Genomic DNA, 9964 nt, shown 5'->3' on the forward strand with positions numbered 1-9964 from the left:
ATATTATTGCTGTTATTATTATTATTATTATTATTATTATTATTAGTAGTAGTAGTAGTATAATTTCTCTCCTGCTGTCTTCCATCAGTCAGCTTCTAACAGTGAATCATATTCAAACTGAACAGCAGCATCCTGCTTCTGACATTTCTATTTCTATTTTTTTTTATAAATTCCTTGTACTTGTGTTCTGATGTTTCTGAAGAGTTTCATTCCAAAGTCTATATTTCCATTTTGGAAACATGTTTGCTGCCTGAAATTGAAAAACAGCAGATGATTGTCAGAAAATGGATTCTGTAGAAGAAGAAACTCTTCTTCTTCCTCCACTCTGCGGCGGTTCTTTTTTCTTTTTTTTTAAACTGATTCTGATTCTGATTGGACGTTCAGATCATCTGATATGAAAGTCGTTCTGTCATTGAAATTGTAATTGTTTTTTTCTCTTGATCTATCAGAACAGCTGATGAAAATTCATTACATTTTCCAGTTAAAGTGTGAAGGAAACAGACAGACTGGAGCTCTGGACACTTATTTCTCAAATAAATCTGCCTGATGATGATGATGATGATGATGATGATGATGAAGAAGATCCTGACCCAATTAATACATTTATTTTTTGATGAGGTTTTGCTGATGTGACTCAAACTCTCTCCACTCCTCAGAATCTTCCTTTATTTGTTCTACACTTTCCCTAAAACCCGGACTGAAGGAACCAGATCAGATCAGATCAGACCGGACTGAAGGAACCACAGATCAGATCAGATCAGACCGGACTGAAGGAACCAGATCAGATCAGATCAGATCAGACCGGACTGAAGGAACCACTGAGGCAGAACATGACAGACTAACATATCAGAATCATTTCACTGATTTTCCCTCTGAGACAGAAGAAGTGTCGTTTTAATGTGCAGAATTAATGTTGTGTTATGATAAAGATTAAGATGAGACCGGGACCTGAACTGGGACCTGAACTGGGACCTGAACTGGGACCTGAACTGGGCCGGATGTGGAACTAAACCTAAATCTACCCTCAAACCACAGTGGATCAGAAACTCAAACTGTCTGACAGATAAATGTGATATAAAATCCAGAGCAGCTGAACAGACTGGAGTCCAGATCAGACTGAAGACAGGAGACAGGAGACAGGAGACAGGAGACAGGAGACAGGAGACAGGAGAAGGAGACAGGAGACAGGAGACAGGAGACAGGAGACAGGAGACAGGAGACAGGAGAAGGAGACAGGAGACAGGAGACAGGAGACAGGAGACAGGAGACAGGAGACAGGAGAAGGAGACAGGAGACAGGAGACAGGAGACAGGAGAAGGAGACAGGAGACAGGAGACAGGAGACAGGAGACAGGAGACAAGAGACAGGAGACAGGAAAAGGAGACAGGAGACAGGAGACAGGAGACAGGAGAAGGAGACAGGAGACAGGAGACAGGAGACAGGAGACAGGAGACAGGAGAAGGAGACAGGAGACAGGAGACAGGAGACAGGAGACGGAGACAGGAGACAGGAGACAGGAGACAGGAGAAGGAGACAGGAGACAGGAGACAGGAGACAGGAGAAGGAGACAGGAGACAGCAGGAGGAGACAGGAGACAGCAGGAGGAGACAGGAGACAGCAGGAGGAGACAGGATAAGGAGACAGGACAGGACAGAGGAAGCCTCCAGCTCTCTGCTGCTCACTTATCAAACACAGGAGCTCCATCTAGTGTCCATCAGGACAGACAGAGGCTCTTCTGTCTGTCCTGACTCTGACCTTCTCTTTTTCTTCTACTGTTTCTATTTGTTTTGCTGTTATTTATATACTGTTTTATATATATACTGTTTTTTATATGCTGTTTTCTATATACTGTTTTTATCGGTTTATATTGTGTTTTATTCTTTCTGTCTTTAAAAGAAAAAACAGAAGCAGCCACTGAGCTAAAATCCTTGTATGTGCAAATATACTTGGCCAATAAAAGGATTCTGATTCTGAAGGTTCTGCATGTTCTGCTGTTAGACCTGAGGTTCCCCTGTCTGTTCTGTTAGACCTGAGGTTCCCCTGTCTGTTCTGTTAGACCTGAGGTTCCCCTGTCTGTTCTGTTAGACCCGAGGTTCCCCTGTCTGTTCTGTTAGACCCGAGGTTCCTCTGTCTGTTCTGTTAGACCTGAGGTTCCTCTGTCTGTTCTGTTAGACCTGAGGTTCCTCTGTCTGTTCTGCTGTTAGACCTGAGGTTCCCCTGTCTGTTCTGTTAGACCTGAGGTTCCCCTGTCTGTTCTGTTAGACCTGAGGTTCCCCTGTCTGTTCTGTTAGACCCGAGGTTCCTCTGTCTGTTCTGTTAGACCTGAGGTTCCTCTGTCTGTTCTGCTGTTAGACCTGAGGTTCCCCTGTCTGTTCTGTTAGACCTGAGGTTCCTCTGTCTGTTCTGCTGTTAGACCTGAGGTTCTTCTGTCTGTTCTGTTAGACCTGAGGTTCCTCTGTCTGTTCTGTTAGACCTGAGGTTCTTCTGTCTGTTCTGTTAGACCTGAGGTTCTTCTGTCTGTTCTGTTAGACCTGAGGTTCCTCTGTCTGTTCTGCTGTTAGACCTGAGGTTCCCCTGTCTGTTCTGTTAGACCTGAGGTTCCCCTGTCTGTTCTGTTAGACCCGAGGTTCCCCTGTCTGTTCTGTTAGACCTGAGGTTCCTCTGTCTGTTCTCCTGCTCAGAGGTTCCAGCTGGTTCAGACCACAGAACCGGTCTGATGAGGTTCAGTTCCAGTTAAACCAGCTGAGAACATTTTAGTTCAGTTTGACTTTAAACAGAGTGATGAACCTGTCTGTCTGTCTGTCTGTCTGTCTGTCTGTCTGTCTGTCTGTCTGTCTGTCTGCAGATTACAGATTTCCCGCTGCATGCTGTGTATGAAAGCTGTGACACAAATAAAGGTCATTATATTATTATTATTAGACGAGGCAAACTTTATTTCTACAGCACATTTCATACTCAAGGCAAATTCAATGTGCTTCACATAAAACACAAAACATAGCCTACATAATTTGTCAGTGAAATGACCTTTAAAAAATCTTATCATAAATCTGTAGTGTTTTTTATCTTCTGTTTTGATGGTTTTCTGTTTTTATGTAAAGGACAAACTGAGACTCAGAAAACAACCACAGACTTTACTACAGTCAATATCCATTTACTGCAGTAAAGGTCAGACAGGAGGAGACCTTCACACAGTCTGTCCTCACACACACACACACACACACACACACAACCACACGGGCACACACACACACACACACACACACACACACACACAACCACACGGGTACACACACACACACACACACACACACACACATACAGGAGGAATTATGAGTTATTGATTTTCCCAAAAAGCAGCAGTTGTAAGTGTGTGTGTGTGTGTGTGTGTGTGTGTGTGTGTGAGTGTGTGTGTGTGAGTGTGTGTGTGTGTGTGTGTGTGTGTGTGTGTGTGTGTGTGTGAGTGTGTGTGTGTGTGTGTGTGTGTGTGTGTGTGTGTGTGTGTGTGTGTGTGTGGTTCAGGTGCTGCCCTTGGCTCCAGTCTGCTGTTTATTAGTCGTAGAGAAGAAGAGCTGGACAAAACCCACCGGTCACTGTGTGTGTGTGTGTGTGTGTGTGTGTGTGTGTGTGTGTGTGTGTGTGTGTGTGTGTGTGTGTGTGTGTGTGTGTGTGTGGAGGTCAGACTGGCACCATGTTTGTTGAGTTTTAAATTAAAATCTCTTCCTGTGCAGAATCATTTCAGTGTGCAGCTGCTGCAGACTCCAGCCTTCAGTCTGAACCGGCCCGGCACCACGAGGGGCAAGAGGGGGCAAGAGGGGGCAAGAGGGGGCAGTTGTATTTTCTGCCCCCCCAGTTTAAGTCTTATGTACTCTATAGAAACATAGTGCTGTTATTTCAGAACCATGGACAGGCAGCTCTGTTTGTTCTGTGTTGGTTGTCAAGAGATTTATTTATTGGAGAGAGAGAGAGAGAGAGAGAGAGAGCTGCAAAACGATCTGATCATCTTTTTTATTTTTACTTAATGACCCTGATGCTGTTGGCTATTATTTTGTTGATCTTAGCAGTCATCTAATCGTTCATAAATTCGATTATTTTGCGTAGACCTGCGTTCCGGGTGCTCCGATTCCCTAAACTGTGTGAGGAACTCAGGTTTAATACCAGCTTCACCACTGCTGTGAAATCAATGTATTATTTGATTTTGAAACAGTCTCTCTTGTGTTGTTGTTATTTAGCCTTACAGAGGCTGTTGCATGGTTAAATCAATGAATTTCAGACCAATTTTAGGTGGTGACCTGGCAATCTGCCCCAAATATTCCTATTTCATATTATGGCATGACGCACAAACACATGGACAAGGTAAGGTAGGTATTTGTTCAGATCAAGTCAAAACACCACACTGCCACCCGCAGGATGAAGAAAATGCAGCAATAAGCATAGCAGGATGATAACCTGCTGTTACCTGCTGTTTTACTATATAGAAAGATTTGCCCCCTCACCATTTTCAAATGCCCCCTCAGTCACTTCATGCTGGCCTGGCCTGAACACTGCTGAACACTTCACCATGCACTGTGTTCAGCTGATTACTGAGAACTAACTAATGAACTAACATGATGTCTAACCAACATCTAGTGGACTGACTTTCTGTTTCACTGTCAGTGAGCAGAAACCTGATAAATAACTGACTGACTGACAGAAAAACTTCCTTTAAGACACAAATGATCAAACTACTAACTAAACTAACATCTGACTAGTTATCCAACAGAAATTATCTCTGTATCTCTCTGTATCTCTCTATATATCTCTGTATCTCTCTGTATCTCTCTGTATCTCTCTATATATCTCTGTATCTCTCTGTATCCCTCTGTATCTCTATCTCTCTGTATCTCTCTATATATCTCTGTATCTCTCTGCATCTCTATATATCTCTATATATTTAAATATATCTCTGTATTTCTCTATATATCTCTGTATCTCTCTGCATCTCTATATATCTCTATATATTTAAATATATCTCTGTATTTCTCTATATATCTCTGTATCTCTCTGTATATTTCTATATATCTCTATATGTCTGTATATCTCTGTATAACTGTTTATCTCTGTATATCTCTGTATATCTCTGTATGTCTCTGTATATCTCTATATATCTCTGTATCTCTCTGTATATCTCTATCTCTGTATATTTCTCTATATATCTGTATATCTCCAAATATCTCTCTGTATCATTCTATATATCTCTGTATCTCTGTATATTTCTATATATCTCTGTATATCTATGTATCTCTTAAAATATCTCTGTATAACTCTGAATCTCTCTGTATCTCTCTATATATCTCTGTATCTCTCTATATATCTCTGTATCTCTCTGTATATCTCTGTATCTCTCTATATATCTCTGTATCTCTCTGTATATCTCTGTATCTCTCTATATATCTCTGTATCTCTCTATATATCTCTGTAAATCTCTGTATCACTCTATATAAACATCGAACAAAAAGTTCAGAAATTTGTGTTTGGTAGATTATTTCTCTGTTGTAACAATGCTTCTTGGCAATACATTTTATACCGTTGGAAAGCCTGTTTATTTCCCTTTTAAATGGTGCCTCATTTGTAAGGCACATGCATCTGTGGGATGAGCAGCACAGCTGAGTATGTGGGTTGCGCTCATGTAAAATTTGCCAAATCTTCTCTGCCAATGCCAAACAGCTTATTCTGCTGTTGCTATTGACTCTTGTTTTGAGCTTCCGGTCCCCCAGGTGCTGACAGTCAGGTACCTGATTGGCACCTGTGAGCATGGGCCCTGCTACAGTGATCAATCGGTGTCTGCTCCAAGAATCGGCATGCCACGTTTGTCTGATCTCGATAAGGCCTGTGCGACAGGGCGACTTCAAGCCGGTGTTCCACAAAAGCGAGTTGCGGCATTATTTGGAGTGAGCCATAGTACCATCTCCAAACTGAAGGCCAAGTTCCATGAAACGGGGGATGTCAGAGACAGACCGCGAAGTGGGCGTCCTGAGAAGACGACACCCCGAGAAGACCGGTTCCTCATTGTTACAACAGAGAAATAATCTACCAAACACAAATTTCCGAACTTTTTGTTCGATGTTTATCTCTGTATCTAACTATATATCTCTGTATCTCTGTATCACTATATATATGTAAATCTCTGTATCACTCTATATATCTCTGTATCTATCTATATATCTCTGTATATCTCTATATATATATCTGTATATCTCTTTTTTGTAATCTTGAGTCAACAGTGTAAATGTCTTCAAATCTTTAACCTTTAAACTGACCATAGTTCAGATCTCAGCTGCAGCTCTCAGGTTGTCCACTAGAGGGGGGAATATACACTGATATTTGTTTATTTCATTTATTTTTTATTTGCATACTGTATAGATTTAATATTTTTGGTATATTTTCACATCATGCATGTTTCCTGGTCTCAGCTTGCTCTCCTGCTCACTGCTGTAGCTGATAGACTGAATTTTCATACTTTTCATTCATATATTTTCATGTAATGCATTCCAGTGTTGTTTGTCAGTTGTGTTGAATCCAGTTGAACTCGTCTCCCTGCCTGTCTGTCTGCCTGCCTGCCTGTCTGTCTGTCTGTCTGCCTGCCTGTCTGTCTGTCTGTCTGTCTGTCTGTCTGTCTGCCTGCCTGCCTGTCTGTCTGTCTGTCTGTCTGTCTGTCTGTCTGTCTGCCTGTCTGTCAGTGAACCAGAAGCACAGTGAGGTCACACTGATTATTTCTGCTGCAGAATATCAGCATTTATTTAATGTTAATCCATAATGTTTTTTCATGTTAAAGAACTTGGAAAATCATTGTTCAGTTGGCTGAGTTCTACTGTCAGTTAAATCAAATTAATAATCTTTTACAGAAGAAAAGCAGAAACTATCTTATACATTCTTATAAAAACAGAATTGATTTGCTTCATATTGATGATCTGAGTTTCTCCATCAGGCTCGATGGATCAGTGTCTTTCTTTAAATCACTTTTCAAAACACTTTTTAGTCTTGCTTTCACCTGGATTATGTAATAATAACTTGATTGCAACTCAAAGTGCTTTACATGAAATAAATCAATTAAAACAATTACAAGCAAAATGACTATATGATTTATTTATGTATTCATAGGGACAGCTCATTTTTATGAACATTTAAAACCAAATATTAATGTCAGATTCAGCCTCCAGGCTCATCTCGTGTGTGTGTGTGTGTGTGTGTGTGTGTGTGTGTGTGTGTGTGTGTGTGTGTGGAACCGCCTGTCGCTCTGCAACCTGCATCTCGTTTCACTTTTACTCTCTGAGTGAGTGAAGCTTTTTTTCCCTTCTATATATTTTAATGCTTTGTATTCTCTACTTTTATTCTGTTTTCCTTTTTGAAGCACCTGACTGGAGGTCGGAGGTCACCAACCTTTCATCCCCCTCTGATAATAATAATAATCAGTTTTCCTGAGTGTGAGACTCCAAACATCAGAAACGACAAGAAGCTTCACAACGCTGCACCGGATTTATTAAACAGCTTCAAAAACACCATAGAAAATCATTTAAATCTGTCATAACTTTATAGATACTGGAAAAAAACACTGACAGAGACAGACAGACAGGCAGGCAGACAGACAGACAGACAGACAGACAGACAGACAGACAGACAGACAGACAGACAGGTGATGCTCTCCTGCTTTTCACACTGATACTTTCATAAGACAAAAAAACATATTTCATCTCTGAAATAAAAAAAATACACATGTAGTCTGTGTGTGTGTGTGTGTGTGTGTGTGTGTGTGTGTGTGTGTGTGTCTGTAGGAGTGAGAGGAACAGAAGAACAGATACAGATTAATAAACAACTGATATAATAATGAAACACATATTTTTTTTTCTAAACATCACTAATATAAATCATATGAATTAAAGATTTCAGTTCAGCTGCAGTTCAGATACAGAATATACTGTTACTTTACACGACCATGATGTCACTGAAACTTGAAAATAGTCAAGATGTTGAAATAAGATTTAAAACTAAAAATTATTTGGTTCCTCAAATGATGGAAACTAATAATGAATAATAACCAGAATACTTATAATGATAATAAATAACAGGCAGAACTGCAGAAATGTTGTAAATATTTAGAGACAAAACACTGGTGGAAAATGTCAGAAAAAAACAACAACAAAAACATTAAAGGTTTGAACTGAAGTGTAACTCCTGACTGAGGCAGAGGACCAATCAGAGACAGAGTTGGAGCTGTCAGTCAAACACAGTGAAGCCATCATTCATACCACACACACACACACACACACACACACACACACACACACACACACACACACACACACACACACACACACACACACACACACACACACACACACACACACACACACACACACACACAGATGTCATGTGACACAGAGAATCTCCGATTGGTCGCTTTAAAAAGGAGGTGTGGAAGGAGGAGCGAGGGAAGTGGAATAAATATAAAAACTGTTGGAGGAGAGAAGAGAGGGAGAGGAGAGAGAGAGAGAGAGAGAGAGAGGTGTATGGAGTCATTCTTTTTTATCCTTCCCCTCCTCCCTCCTCCTCTCCCATCTCCATAGAAACCCAATCCATCCTCCTCTCCTCCTCTTTCCCTCCATCACCTCCTCCATCTCTTCCTCCGTCAGTACTAGTGATGGAACCGTGTATCTCTGAATTCAATAAATCTCAATACAATGTCAGTCCGTCTGTTGTCAGGAACATGAATGGTGATATCAGCTCCATGTTATTCTGCTGTCAGGAACATGAATGGTGATATCAGCTCCATGTTATTCTGCTGTCAGGAACATGAATGGTGATATCAGCTCCATGTTATTCTGCTGTCAGGAACATGAATGGTGATATCAGCTCCATGTATTCTGCTGTAGTAATCACTAATGAGACTCTTGACCATCACAGTTTCACAAGCTCTCCATCCAAATTATATTATTGTCACTTTGTAACGACATTTTTAAATTGTTGTTTACATTCTAGCAGCCAATGGCATCGCTGGAAAGATTTGAGTCTCAGAAATAAACAGAATTCTGCACAGTCAGACTTTTATTGATCACATGGTATCCTGGTTGTATTGATCCTGCACCTCAGATCATGTATTGAGTCGTATCAGGAGAGAAACAGATCGTCCATCACTAGTAGCTGCTCCCCCTCCCCACACCACTCCCCCTCCCCTCCTCTCCCACTCCTTCTTCTTCTCCTCCCCTCACCACTCCTCCTCCCCCCTCCCCCTCCCCTCCCCACTTCCTTCTTCTTCTCCTCCCCTCACCACTCCTCCTCCCCCTCCCTCCCCTCCCCTCACCACTCCTTCTTCTTCTCCTCCCCTCACCAACTCCTCCTCCCCCTCCCTCCCTCACCACTCTTCTTCTCTCGTCCACCGACACCCCCCCGGCCGAGCGCCACCACCAGCAGCAGTCCCCCGATCACCGAGGTGGTCTGGAAGAAGTCGTACTTCAGGAAGTCGTGCATGGGCTTGTAGGCCGGAACGCTCCAGAAGGCGTTGAAGTAGAAGTTGATGCAGAGCAGCCAGGCACCAGAGTCAGAGCCGCCAGCTTGGTCTTCAGGCCCACGGCCACCAGCACATGAGCGCCGTGCCCACCAGGTTCTGCAGGACCTGCAGGAGAGACGGGACGCCGCACAGTGTAATGATACTGAAACTCCACAGCCTTCATCACACTGCTGTGTTCAGCTGCTTCTGCCCTGCTGCATATCCTACTGTAAAAGATTAAAGACCCTCCTCCTAAACTGACCCTCCCACACCTTTCCCTATTACCTTCTTTTAACCCCCCACCCCCTCACCCCCTATAAAAATGGCCACCTCTGTCAGGCTAAGTGAGCACAGAATCATGATGCAATCAAGCAGTATGCATGTATGTTTTGTCTTATTACTGTAATTTTTGTTCTTGTTATTTTATTTTTATTTCTTTGTTGT

The 9964-nt window shown here is 42.0% G+C and overlaps 1 pseudogene; it reads right to left on the reverse strand.

Moving 5' to 3' along the window:
• Nucleotides 1–9389: 9389 nt before the first annotated feature.
• LOC139640596 (surfeit locus protein 4 pseudogene) lies at nt 9390–9646 on the reverse strand (annotated as a pseudogene).
• Nucleotides 9647–9964: the final 318 nt, after the last annotated feature.

Source organism: Centroberyx affinis, unplaced genomic scaffold, assembly GCF_046629955.1.
Source record: "Centroberyx affinis isolate AG114_WGS23_722 - 3 ecotype Tasmania unplaced genomic scaffold, CSIRO-AGI_Caff_v1 ptg009905l_1, whole genome shotgun sequence".
In the NCBI taxonomy this organism is placed as follows: domain Eukaryota; kingdom Metazoa; phylum Chordata; class Actinopteri; order Beryciformes; family Berycidae; genus Centroberyx; species Centroberyx affinis.